At 55.2% G+C, this 14,248-nt stretch overlaps 1 protein-coding gene across 1 annotated transcript in view; it reads left to right on the forward strand.

Annotated features, from left to right (window-relative positions):
* Positions 1-14,248, forward strand: part of CHCHD6 (coiled-coil-helix-coiled-coil-helix domain containing 6) — a 126,159-nt gene that overhangs the window by 87,106 nt on the left and 24,805 nt on the right. The gene's annotated exons all lie outside the window — the stretch shown is intronic.

Consider the following 14,248-nt stretch of genomic DNA (forward strand, 5'->3'; position numbering starts at 1 on the left):
TTCCTGCCATCGTCCCAGGAGGAGCACAGGCCGTCCCATCTCTTGTTCAGAGGGTCACACTTGGCAAGTGTTGTGGACGTGCTCACGGCCTCTGTCGAGAATGCCAGGCGTCACTGAAACAAACAGACGACGTTGCGGCACCTGGTTGTTGGTTACCAGCTGGTAGCTTTGCCTAGAACAGCGGTACCTGCGGACACCTGCCCTGGGCGTCCCTGTGGCACCTGCTCCCACGGCCCACTTCCCTGCCGACGCCCAGGAACACGTGGCGTCTGGCTGAGAAGCCGATCGGAGGGCGCTGCCAGTGGTCCCGAGTGGAGCCCCTTCCCATCAGGTTTCCGGTAACCCCTGGAGCCAGGAGCGGCGTTGCTGACCTTGTGGCTGGGGCTCTTGGGAGGGGCCTGGGGGGCTCTAGCGATACGAAGCAGCAGTAGGTGCTTGGGGGAGAGTTGGTGTGAAGCGCGAGTTTGGTGAGAAGCCGCTGAGCTGACCTGCCGGGGCTGTGGGGCTCTGTGAGGCAGCGGGGCCCCCGCCAGCTGACGTGCGGTCGCGAACGTTCCGTTTCATCAGCCGCGTTGCCAACAACACCTCTCTGCCCTGAACACGTGACCTTGAGCACACAGGCGGCTCTGTCCAGGCTGCTCTTGATACTGTCCTGTGAGTTCCCTTCCCCAGGGCGCCCAAGGGGAGGGGCTTCCTGCGGAACAGGATTCGAACTCCCATCAAGGCAGCGCCTTGCTTCTTTGAGATCGCCTCTCAGATGTGTTAATGAGGGAAGAAAGAATGAGAGCTAGGAGGAAAGTCTGGAGGAAAGTGGATCAGTAAAATATGAAGAGGGAAAGTAGACAAATGACTCAACAGCTGGAGGAGTGGAGCAGAACGGAGGGAGGGGGTTTACATGGAATCAGAGAGGCATCTGAAGGGGGTTTGAAAGGGAAGCACAGAGATTCCGAAGACTTTAAGCTGCTGGGCTCTGAATGGTTAACTGCTGACTGAGGTTCTGAGGCCAAAATCATGCCTCTGTTGAAATGAGAAAAAAAGACAGAAGTGTACGAATCTCCTTAGTTTTCAAAATGAACCTCAAGAAGGATAAACCAGAAACTAATGAGATTTTTACCTACAACTGGGAGTGGGCATGGGCTGGCAAGACAGGGAGGGTGTGGGACATCTCTGAGTATGTTCTTTATAAATAGTTTGACTCTGGAACCGTGTTAATGTTTTGCTTATTCGAAAAGTAAATCGACAGAGATGGTGTTAAAAATTAATACAAGCAGAAATAAATGAATCCAGCCATCTATCAGACAGATACCGCCCCACAGAGAGGGACTTCCAGAGGGAAGACGTCTGGGCTCCCCTCTCCCTGCTCTCCCCACCAAGCACAGCTGGGAACCCTGGAATAAGTTGAGAGGCACCACAGGTCTCTGAAAGGAAGGGAGAGGGAGAGCTGGCGAGGGACCCTGGGATGGAGGAACAGCGCGGTGGCCCACGTGCTCACGACCCCTTCCCGGTGACAGAAGGCAAACAGGGCCAGTGTCTTTGGCCCCAGCCTGGTGGCAGACGGCTTCGCAGGTCAGCTGAGAGTCCTCCAGATTGAGACGGAGCCCCCCCCCCCCCAGCCACACTGGGGGTCAGGTGAGAGCCCCTGGCATGCACCCCCAACAAGTGTTCTTCATCACTGGGGCCAGAGACTCCCTCCTTCCTCCGAGACCCCATATGGCTCGACAGCACACCAGGGGGATCCTGCCACAGCAGGGCTGGGGGCAGCCAGGGAGCACTGGCCTGGGAAGAACACTTTGTCCTGTGGACCAGAGGGTCCTTGCTCCCACCCAGATCATTGGTGAGCTGCTGGCCGGCAGGAGATGTCCTGCCCACAAGTGGCTGGGGCAGTGCTCCTTGGGTCCTGTAGGCAAGAGATGCCTGACAGTGGCAGGGGGACCCCTCCCCAACAAGTGGCTGGCGGGGGAGCACAGGCTGGGGAAGCACTTCCTGCTCTGCAGGCAACCCCGCAGGGTCAGCAGGAGCCCCAGTGCCTTGGAGGAACCAAGTGGGCACGACAGTGCAGTAAAGGCTCTGAATGCTGATGCTGAGCCACTCCCAGAGGTAAACCCAAAGAAAGCCACACTTAGACTCACAATCATGAAACTTCTGAAAACTGAAGACAAAACTGGAAAGCCGTCAGAGAAAACCAGTGTTACGTACGCGGTGATGCCGATTTTATCGATGCTGGAATCTCATCTAAAATCACGGAGGCCAGAGGAAGTGGCATATTTCCTGAGTCCTGAAAGAAAAACTCTGTTAACCAAGAATTCTACACCCAGCAAAACTATCCTTTAGGAATGAAGAGGAAATGAAGATGTTCTCGGATTACAGAGAGCTAAGAGAATTTGTGGCTGCCCAGTGTACCCGTAAGGAATGGCAAAGTAAGTTATTCAGACAGAAGGAAATGATAAAAGAAATAATTTGGGAATACGAACAAGAAAGAAAGAACAAAGGAGAAATAAAAAATGCAGATAGATACAACAGATTATCCTTCTTCACATGAATTTTTAAAATCATATTTGATTGTTGAAACAAAAAATATAACATCGTATGATGTGAGGCAAATGCATGTGCAAAAATTGCTCAAAGTAGACTTTAAAAAGTGGAGAGGCTGGAGGAACCTGAGTGGAAGTGAGGCTTGCAGACTTGACCCTGAGCGATAGAGCGCCAGCAGCAGCAGGTCGTATATTATGTGTGTATTGTAATGCTCAGTGCAGCCACTGAGAAAGTTAGGCGAAGCAGTGACTCAGACACACCGTTAATAAATCAGCATGGAATCTGATGAAATGTTTAACTGGCAGGAAGACAAGAAAAGAGAAATGGAGGAGGAACAGAGGGAGCAAACAGAAAGCATGTAATAAGATGGAAGACTTAAGCTCTAACTGTCAGTAATCACCTTAAAGGTAAATGGTCTAAATACACCAGTGAGAAGGCCGAGGTTGCCACACAAACACGCACACACACAACTCTGCTGTCTATAAGAAAATTCAAATACGGTGACATAGATGGAAAGTAAAAGGGTGAAAAAAAGATGTGTCGGGCTTCCCTGGTGGCGCAGTGGTTGAGAGTCCGCCTGCCGATGCAGGCGACACGGGTTCGTGTCCCGGTCCTGGAAGATCCCACATGCCGCAGAGCGGCTGGGCCCGTGAGCCATGGCCGCTGAACCTGCGTGTCCGGAGCCTGTGCTCCGCAACGGGAGAGGCCACGACAGTGAGACGCCTGGGTACCGCAAAAAAAAAAAAAAAAAAAAAAGTGTCACGTGAACATCGATCCAGAAAAACATAGGAGTGGTCATTAATATCAGATAAAGTACTTCAGAGCAAAGAAAATTACTACACACAAAGAAGGGTGTTCTATGATGATAAAAGGATCAGTCTACCAGGAAGGCATAGTAACCCTAAATGTGTCTGCACCGAAGAAGAGAGGCTTAAAACACGTGAAGCCAAAACTGATGGGGCAGAAAGAAACACACAAACCTAAAATAATAGTTTGGGGACCTCAATATCCCCTTTTCTCAGCAACTGATAGAAGGGCTAGACAGAAGGTTGTCGAGGATATAAAGGGTCTAAATGACACCACCAACCAGCAGGATCTAACTGACATAAAAAGGATACTCCGACAATAGCAAAATGCATATATTTTTTAAGCACCTGTGGGACCAAGATAGTCTATATCCTGGGCCCTAAAACGAACCTTAACAAATTTGAAAGAATGGAAACCACATATCAAAATATATGGGCTATAGCTTAAGCAGGGTTGAATGCGAAATTTACACCAGTGAATCCCTAAATTAGAAAAGAGGAAAGGTTTCAAATTAAAAGCTCAAGAAATTAGAAAAAGAACAGCAAAATAAACCCAAAGCCAGCAGAAGGAAGGAAATAATAAAAGATAAGAACAGAAAATATAATAGGAAAACACTGAAGAGAATTAATGAAACAAAATGCTGGTTCTCGGAACAATTTGATAAAATTGATAAACCTCCAGCAAGACTGACAAAGGTATAGGGAAGACGCAGGTCACCCCCACCACAGTGAAGCAGGTGGTATCCCCACAGATTCCATGGCCACTGGGAGGGAATGAAGTAACACCACTTTATGCTCATAAATTCCACAGCATAGAAGAAATGGACCAATTCTTCGAAAACCACAAACTGCTAAAACTCAGCCAAGATGAAACTGATAAACAGAATAGTCCTGTAACTACTGAAGAAATGGACTTCATGACTTTAAGACTCCAGGAGAAGAAATCTCGAGGCCCAAATGGTATCTCTGGAGATTTCAACCAAACAGCTAAAGAAGAATTAAAACCAATTTTACGCAATCTCTTCTAGAAAATAGAAGCGCGGGGGAAACTTCCCAACTCATTTTATGAGGCCAGTATTATTCAGTACTTTGTCAGACAAGCAGTGTTACCAAACCAAAGACAAGAGAAAACTACAATGTCTCTCGTGAAGTTAGACACAAAAATCCTCAACAAAATATTTGCAAACCAAATTCAGCAATGTATGAAAAGAATTATACACTATGTGCGTATACACCATGTTATGCAAAGTGGGGTTTATTCTGGGTGTGCAAGGCTGGGTCAGTGTCTGAAAATCTGTTATATCAACATGCTAAGGGAAAAAACATGATCATACTAATTGATACAGAGACGTATTTGACAGAAATCTACTCCCATTCATGATAAACACTCTTGGAAAAACAGGAATAGAAGGGAACTACCTTAACTTGTTAAAGAGCACGTACCAAAAGCACCAGCTGACACCCGAGATACGGATGAGATTCTGAACGCCCCCCGCCCCACCACGGCAACAAGGTGGCAGGGTTAGAGTTACGCCACCGGTGAGACACTAGCCTCTGCAGTAAGAGAAGAAAGAGAAATTAAGGGCTGTGGATTAGAAAGGAAGAAATAAAACCGTCCCTGTTTGCATATGATACGATCATCTGCATAGATGACCTAAGGAATCCAAGAAAAAAGCAAAGGAAACCCTAGGACTAATAAAGGCTTTTAGCAAGGTCACCAGACACAAGACCCACACACGAAAATCAACTGCATTACAGATTGCTATGTACTAACAACATCTGGTACTGAGATTAAAAGCACCAAAAGCAAGATCCATAAAAGGAAAAAATGTTACAATGGACCTCATCAAAATTAAAGACTTTCGTTCTGTGGAAGGCCCTGTGAGGAAGATGAAAAGAGGAGCTACAGACGGGGAAAGAAATATCTACAAACCACACACCAAGCAAAGGACTAGTGTCTAGAACATAGAAAATACTGTCACAATGCACCAGCAAAACATAAATAAGTAAAAACCAACAATCCAATTAGAAAAATCCACCAAGGGGATATACAGGTGGCAAATAAGCACATGAGAAGACATTCACCATCATTAGCTATTGGATATGCAAATTAGACCTGCAGTTAGACATCGCTGCGTACCTACTGGGGTGGCTAACATCTTATCTTGTGAAAAAGTGAGGAGTGTTCAGAACATGGTGAGGGCATGTGCATCTATACGGGACCCAGGAGACGGCCTGAAAGAGGTCCCACGAGCCGGGTTCGGACACCTTGTCTGCGCGACACAAAAGTGATGACAGAAATGGATTATAACACGTTGGATTTTAAAAAGAGAATCTAAGTCCAAACTGACATAAACACATACAGGATCAAAAGGAGGAAAGGAGAGGAAAACTGTCTTTACGAAGGAACAACAACTAATAAATGTGGAGAGAACGATAGGCAGTCACCCATTTGCCACTGTTGTAATAGTAATCGATTCAGCAAAAACCACGACCGTTGGGAAGTAGGGCCATCGCGCTTTTACAGCGTCGCTCTTCAGGTCACGTGTTTGTTGTCGAGGGAAAGGGTGTGGTCGCAGGGCTACGTTCCTACATAGCAAATCACCTCGAAACTCAGAGGCGTCAAGCGGCCGTTGGTTAGGGTCACGGGCTCTGAGCGCCGGGGGCTCAGACAGGACCCGGGAGTGGCTCGGCTCTGTTTCCTGAAGTCAGGGGCCTTGCCGGGGCCATATGGTGGCTGGGGGCTGGAACCATCTGGAACCTTCTCCCCCCAACCCCTGGCAGTTGATGTGGCCGTGCTGGGGCTTCACTGGACTGTTGGCCGAATCATTTACGTGTCCCTTCCGGGTGGGCCGTTCCAGGCTTCCTCCCAGAGAGCGAGGCACCGGTGTGCCAGGTGTTCACGATCCCACCTCCAAAGCCATGTGATGTCACTTTGAAGCAGCCACAAAGTTCCACCAGGGTCAGGGGAGGAGTGTCCCGTGACCTCATACACTGACGTGTCGATGGGGGACACGGCTGCACGGCTGCCTCACCTCTGCCGTTTCTCCGCCAGGAATTTTAACCTGAATCTAATCATGACAAAACAAGTGTTCGAACTGAGGGACATTCTCTGAAACAACTGTCCTGGCTTCGTGAAATATATCAATGTCCTGAAAGGCCAAGCGAGGGTGGGAGCAGGTTAGACTGAAGGGCGGGCAGGGCCATGTCGGCCGGGCACGACCTGTGACCCTCGCCTGCGTCCCGGATTGGGGGCGTTTCCTGGGGCAGTTGGAAACAGTCAGATGCAGGTTATATATTAGAAAATTATCCTGTTGATGTGAAGGGTCCCGACTGTGGTAGTTGTTTAGTGTTTACTCAGAGTATCAGAGTTAATTTGCTCTTGGGAGATGCAGCTGAAGTGTTTGGGGGCAAAAGGTCATGACGACTAAAATGTCGATAAGTCAAGTGGCTTCAGCCAGAAAGAGCGTGTGAGTGGGTGGATGGGCAGAGCCCCAGTGAGCAGTGAGTCCAGGTGATGCGCACCGGCTGACCGTCACACTCTTCTCCAAGGCGCGAGACTTGAATGCAGGGCTGGAATACGCCTGCACCACACTCTCCCCCTGGGCAGCAGAAGTAAGCCTTCCAGGAGGATGGAAGTTAAAGGAAGAAGGGGAAGAAAAGGCAGCTGCAGGGCTGCTCTTTGCAGGGGGGTCGAGGTTCCTTCAGGTGCAAAACTTCACCCTTTCAGCAGAGCGGCCTGGGCGGGATCAGCGGGCGGGGAGGAGTGGCGGTCCTGGGGGAAGCAGAGGGCATCAGACTGGACCGAAGGGCCCTGGGCATGGCCCCGGAGGCCGGGCATCAGTGCTGAGTCAGAGCAGAGAAGGAGGGCAGTGGGACCTGCCCTGGGCCCCATGCCCCCCTGCTCCCCCCACGGTGCCTGTGGGTGGCGTGAAGGGACGTGACCTGGCTTGGCCACCCCAGTCCGAGGCTTGGGGTTGGTGGGGGGACAGGAGCCACCCCTGCCGCCTGCCAGCCGCTGGCCTGGGGCCGTTCTACCCTCTGCGCCCGGAGCTCGTGCCGGGAGCTGCCGGCCCCCGGGCTGTGGCCGGTGGACTCAGCTCCCTGGGAGAACAGAGCGCCTGGGGGTCCAGGTCCTGGAGCCCCCCATCAGCTGCCGCCGCCTTGGGGTCCTGCAGCCTTGGGGTCCCGCCGCCGTGAACACCTACCCCCCTTTGCTCCCGATCCGTGGTTCCAGAAGCCGGTAGGTTAATTTCCTCAACAGATCACTTGTTGGTAATAATAGTGGTCACGGCAGCTCCCGTTCCTTCAGCGCTGACTGCTGCCCCCGAGGGTGACACGTCAGGAATCGTCTCCCCCGGTGGTTGTGAGGGGGTGTCCCTCCCCCCCCACCAGCAGCAAATGTCCCCAGTAGCCGTGCTGGCCTCTGTCCCTCGTCGTGCAGACGGCCCCCTGACCCCCGAGGGCGGCGGCCACGTGCGGCTCAGGCCAGAGGACGATCTTTTTAAATGCACCTTACTTATTTCTGGTGTACTTATTCGTCTATTCTTGGTCTTCTCCCACTCCTCTGAGCACAGCCCAGCACCACCCGACTCCAAGCCTGTTTCATTTAGGAGCTCGTGCTTACGAGCTGTCTCTACAGCCCATAAGCTGTTGGGCTCTATTTGCGGGTATGAGAATAGGACCTTTTAAAAAATACCCTTTTGCAGCCCCCAAACTTTAGGCTTCCGTGAGAACCTGTGCGGATTTCTTCGGTGCTGTGACATTTCCTGTTTGCATTTGCACAGCCCGGAGAGCAGACACGTACCGGTGGTTCAGGTGTGTGTTCGTTCATGTCTCAGCTCATCAAGGAATTCGTTCTGAGAAGGACCAAAACCCTCATTTGCATCTGTTCGTCTCTTTGTGTCAAGCGCCTGGACTAATCCTTCCACGGAGGAGGCTCTGGGCAGACACGCCTGGTGGGTCCAGCTCCCAGCCTCAGACTCTGCCTGCAGAACAAACAACGTGAACTGTGTAACAGCACTTGGGGACTGGCATGCAGTAGGTGCTCGTCACAGGCGAATTCCCTCTCCTGCAGGTGAAGTCAGAAAGAAAAGAAATCTTTTCCCAGAGTCTCTTAGAACCTTTAGTAAACACTTAGCAAGAACCTTTACGGTACTTGAGTTGAGTTAGTCATTTTTGCAATAAAGAAGAGAATTATTTTTAACTTAGGTAATTTGTACCTCATATACATTGAGCTATATTATCCCCGCAAAGCCTGCTGTCTACCAACATTTTGAAACTGTTCTAAAATTAGAAGTTGGAATCAGAGGAGGTGACAACCATGAAGAAAAGTCACCTGTGTTTAGGAGAAGCAAAAGGTCTGGCGATTCCGCAGGACTGACGACGGGGCCAAACGTGTTTCCAATTACTTTGGAAGCCAAGGGGGCCCATGAGACGGGGGCACGAAGGTCGCCAGACTTCCCCTTTTCCTCTTCCTTTTTTTCAGCCCTCTTTCCTCCTTTGATTTTCTTTGAAAACTTCTCAAACCACAAAATATCAAGCAGCTAGGAAACTTAATACAAAAGACCACATTTTAGTGTCCCACTGTAGTTTCTAATTTTGAAATAAAAGATTTCCCAGAGGATGGAGCTCTTTGTGGAGCAGGGGCCACAGGCGGAGGCACAGGCTGGTCAGTGACAAAGCAGGCTTAGCCTCAGGGTTTCCGGGACCTGGAGCAGCGTTTCCCACCTTGGTGCCCAGGGAACCCCCGGATCTTCCTTAAACACCCATGCTGGGGCCCCATCCCAGACCACCCAGCAGCCTATGTGCTGGGCTCAGGCAGCCCCGTGGCTCCAGGGTTGAGGGCCACAGCGAGCTGCCCGCGGGTGCGAGGCCTTGGGGACGGGTGAGGACAGCGGGAGCCGCGGAGGGCGGGGCGCCGCCAAGGGCGCCGGGATTTTAGGAAACGGCTGTGGTGCCCGTGGGGGCCCTGCTTCTGTGCACTTGCGCCCCCCAGGTGTCCCAGGCACTCGGGTCCCCCGGGACCTCGTGCTCGGTGGCACCGGTGAGGCCTGGAGCCGTCCGCCCGTTCCGGACGAGCCGGCGATGCTGCTGCCGCGGGTCCCCGACCTTCCCCGGATGGGCCGGGCCGCGTGGGCCGCACGCCCAACTGGCCAGAGGGCGGGGAGGCTTTCAGCTTTCGGGGGCGGGGGTGGGGGACGTGGTTCTGGGAAGCAGGGCGTCCAGCCTGTAGCTTCCTCTGGGAGCACCCTCTGGTCCCAGGGCCGAGTCTCAGTGCTGAGGACCTGTGCGTGTGGAGCCTGCCTCCCAGGGCGCCTGGTCAACACCCCTGTGGCCTGAGTCACTGCCCGCGGGGGGCGGTCCTGAGACCTTGACTCTGGGGCCCTTTGCTCGGGATCGGGTTACCAGTAAGTCACAAAGGTGGAGTTAAAATTCATGTCCCTTCATTTTTAAAATTCCTTTTTATTTTCTATTGTGCTCTGTATCTTGTTTTCACACTCTTTAGATATTCAAGTAGCCAAACGTGTGTCTGGAAGAGTAAACACCAGCTAACCAGCGCACAAGGCCTGGCTGGCTGCCTTGTGAGGGCTGTACTGCCCGCCTGGCCCCTTCCTCTGCGCTCTCCGCAGCCCCCCCTCCCCCACCCCCCCAGGAGCTAACCCTGGTCCTGACCCCCTGACTCTGAGGGCGCAGTCAGTGGTCCCTCCAGAATGGAGATCAGACTGCATTGTCCCCTGTCCAGCCCCCGGCTTCCTGCCAGCCCTGAAGCAGGCCCTGTGTGAGGTGGCCGGGCCCCGGTCCAGCCATCAGCTGACCGACTTCCAGCCACACTCCCCTGCTTTTCCAAGAGCGCACCGCGGCGGTCCCAGCCTAAGCCTCCCCCGAACCTCGTTTCCCTCTTCACGTCCTTCAGGTATCCACCCACGCTGTCCGCGGCGCGGCCTTCCTGGCTGTGCCTTACCCCTACCCTGCCGTGTCTTTTTGGCACTGGTTCCTGAGTAGAATTGTTGTTTTGCCGGAACCTGACGGCTAGCTCTGCGAAGGCCAGGGCCGCACCTCTCTCGTTTACTGCTGTAAACGGTAGGCACTCATAAATGAGGGGAAGAAGCAGAGGAGCCCCGGCCTGCTGGTCACTGCCTCCTCGGAGCCCCAGAGATGGCCCATCGCTGCCCGAGGGACCCGGGGCCCGGCGGGGGTGGGCGAAGGCAGAGGCACCCCGGCCCTGGGGAGACGCTCCTGTTTGTGCCTGGCTGCAGCCTCCGACGTCTCTGGGGTCGAGAAGCGGCCATCTGCCCACGGCAGGAACTCAGGCTGGGAGACAGGCCTGGTGGGGACAGCTGTCCTGGAATTTCAAGAATTACAGGCTGTGGGGAAGGTTCACCTGAGGTTGGAGCCGAAATTCGTTGTGGGGTCTCCTGGGCCTAGGGGCGGACACGGCAGGTGGGTTGGATCAGCCAGGCCTGGAGTGTGACCAGGTGCAGAGGTACCTGGGTGAGAGCTGAGGGTCGCAGGGTGTGATGGGAGGGGCTGGAAGCAGGGCCCAGGGAGGGCAAAGCAGGGGACCAGGGAGGGAGCGGAAGTGAGGACAGGAGGGTGTGGGAGGGGTGGAGGGTAAAGGCGTGGTCAGTGGGGTTAGAGGGCAGGTGTGCCACGTGGGGCCTTCCGGGGGGGTGGGGTAGAGGGGGGTCACAGGCGGGACTGTCCTGGGGATGCTTGAGGATCCTAGGTAGGGCTGTCAGGTTGCCGTTGGGATCCTAGGTAAGGCTCTCCTGGAGGGTGGGAAGCCCTGGGTGTGGCCCTGAGGAAGGTGGCCATGGGTGAGTTTGGACCGTGTGCCTGGGGATGAGGAAACGGTGGAGGGAAGGGACCCCGGGGGTTGAAAGGATCTCAGTGGGCATCCCTGAGGGTAGGCAGTGGGGACAGGATTGGCCCTTACCCATCCTGGGTAAGTGCCGGAGCAAGTCTGGAGAGGGGTGTCTTCTCCATTCAGCCGAGTAGGGCGAAGCCGGCCAGCTTCACTTGGTCATTTTTAGCAATAACAGTGGCTGAAAGGGCAGCGCCAGGGGCTCGGGGGAAGGAGCAGAGCGAGGGAGGAGTGGGGTCGGGGTGGGGTCTGGCGACTGGGGAGGGGGCCGGCACCAACGCACGGGAGGGGCAAAGATGCTGAACCGGCTTCACAAAGAGCCAGCTGTTCAGTCCCTCAACAAAACGGAATTTCTGTCCCTTCACCTACTGTGTCACCGGCTGCACGCCCAGCAGCTTTCAAAGCTTTACGTTGACTGTTCGGACCTCTTACAACTCTCCACGTGCCCTTGCGTTCCCGTGCGCTTGGCGAGCCTTTGGTAACTAGGCTGGTGAGTCCCGTACCCCTGATGACTGCCTGGACGTGTTGAAGCACCGCAGGGTCTGGGGTCTCCCATCCTCACTCTGCTCCCTGCAGGTTCTGGTGCTTCCTTGAGCCCCGGCCCCAGCTCCGACAGCTGCACTGATTTTGCTGGAACTCTCCCGGCTCTGGGCCTTCAGGTGCCTCTAGGCACAACCGTGTGTCTGCTCTGAGCCCAGTCTGCGTGGCCCTAGGTACGCTGGATCCCTTGCTGGAGGCATGCGTGTATGGGAAGCTGATGGATCGGCTCCGGGGCCTGCCTCTTTCCCTCGAGGTTCTGGCCCCTGGGCGGGATCGACTGCCTCTGACCATCTGTCTGCACCCGGCAGAGGGATAGGCATTCCTACCGGAAGCATAGCTCTGGGTGTAAAGGGCCAGTCTGGTGACTGGTCCCAGCCACAGCGCCTGGCATGGGGGTCCACTTGAACCCCGTGGGCCCTGTGTCCCTGGTTGATGGTTCAGTGCTCACGGTCACAGAGCACGACCAGTGACTGTCTCTCTCACACTCTCCCGAAGTGTTTGCTGAGCTGCTCTCACTTGGGGGAGGGGTCCAAGCTCGCGATCCTCACGTGGCCCCTGCGGCCTCTCTGGGCCTGGCCCCCAGCCTGCTCTTCGTCCCCGCCCGGTCTGCGAGCTCCTGGTGGGGCTGCGTCCACGGAGCGGCAGCTCAGAGACTTCCATTGACCAGACAGACGCTGCGTCCTGATGACGCTTTTGATCTGCCCTAGTGGAGCTGCGCCTGCCCCCACTTTGCAGCCACCCCTGGTGGGGCCGCTCTGTGCCGGCACTGCCGGCGGCTCTGGGGATCGGTCAGGCAAGGGGGCTGAAAACCCCTCCCCTGGTGGAGCTCGCCTCCTCCAGGAGATGCCCCTCTCTTTCCCTTGGCTGACACGCATTTGGGTGTTAAGTTTTTAAGACATTTTTTGTTTCCTCTGTGCCAGGCCCCCCCCAGCTCTAAGCGTTTTATATGTGCCACCTCAGCGGCATTTTGTAGCAATTCCCACGACGCTGTATGGAGGACGCTCTGGGACCGTCTATTTCACACAGAAGCCAGGGAGCCAGACGCCCCACCGCGGCCTGCACCCACCCTCATGGCCCGGCGGCCTCTCACCGTTCCTGGGGCTCCCCTCCAGGCCGGCAGACGGAGCTCTGCCTTAGGGGCCCCCCGTCCTGGCTGTGGTGGGGACGGACAGCCCCCCTCGGTCCCCAGCCTCCCTCCTCCCCCTGCCCTCTCTTTTGATCTCCAGAATCCAGGCCCTTGGAGAAATCAGACAGTATGAAATATGAAAACTGCTGGGAAGTAATTGAAGAAACACTGGGACTCTTGAAGCCTGTTGAGATAAGGCTCACACCTTCTCGCTCACGTTATTTAATTTTTAATGGCAGGCTTAATTAATCGAGATCGGGTCTTCTGGTTTCAGACTCACTCGCAGCAGCTGGAGGGGGAGGAGGGCCCCTGAAATCGTGGGGTCTGAATCTAGGGAAGGAGAGATCACCAGTCGCGGGGAGCAGGGGGCAGCGGGGCTGCGGGGGTCGCTGTGTCGTCCACGCGGCCGCCCCACCACTCCGCACACCCTGAGGAGTGGAGCCTTGCTCGGCCCCATTGCCTGCGGCCGGGCTGCCGTGGGACCTTCAGCGCTCAGCAGGGTCTTGGTGGCGGGGGGGGGGCCCGGTCTTTCCAGAAGCCCCCTGGTGGAGTCTGCGAGGGCCCTGCTCTCGCTGGCTGAGGCCTCAGACTGCACGGCTTCCAGCGGCCCCAGGATGCCGGGTGGGCACGGAGCTGCTCCCTCAGGGCGCGTGCGCGGGGCGTTGGGGGGCAGGGGGTCGCTGGCAGTGCCTGACCTGCTCAGGCCAGTTAGATGGGCAGAGGGCGCAGCAGGGGCCCGTCCTCTGAGCCATCCTGAGGCTGTAGAGGAAGCTGCGCTGGGGTTATCACCACTTCTTGGCCCGCGGGCACTTCCTGCGACTAGCCTCACCGACCACAGGTTCAAGCTGAGGTCGCAGTCAGTGCAGCCACTGACGCAGGTCTCCCCAGCCGGGCGGTGCGTGGAGGTGCAGGGTCCCATCTGGGCTGCAGGTGCTCCCCTGGGAAGGGACTGCTCAGCTGCTCTCCCAGGAGGGCAGGCCTCAGCCGCGAGGCTGTCTGCAGGAGGGGACGGGCAGCGTGGCTGGGGGCTTGTGACTTCAGAAGAGGCAGTGGTGGCGTGTGGGTGGTACGCTCGTCCCGTGAGCCCGCCCCTCTTGGCGCCCCGCGGGGAGGGCTGCCTGCTTGACGGCTAGGAGACAGGGTTCGAGGGAGGAAGTGACCCAAAGAGCAGACGCCGTGTGCAGAGCGCGTTAAAACATGGACATCCCAGGAGAGCATCTGCTCAGTGGAGAGGGCCTGGCCTGATTCACCTGTGTCCTTACTCCCTCCCCAGGGTCAGTGTTGGTTGACCGGCCACTGGTTGAGGTGGAGTTGGAATCTCTTGGCTGGATCATCAGGGCTGGACGGCTGGGCGTCAGCACGTCCCTGTGGAGGGGG

Source organism: Phocoena phocoena, chromosome 10, assembly GCF_963924675.1.
Source record: "Phocoena phocoena chromosome 10, mPhoPho1.1, whole genome shotgun sequence".
In the NCBI taxonomy this organism is placed as follows: domain Eukaryota; kingdom Metazoa; phylum Chordata; class Mammalia; order Artiodactyla; family Phocoenidae; genus Phocoena; species Phocoena phocoena.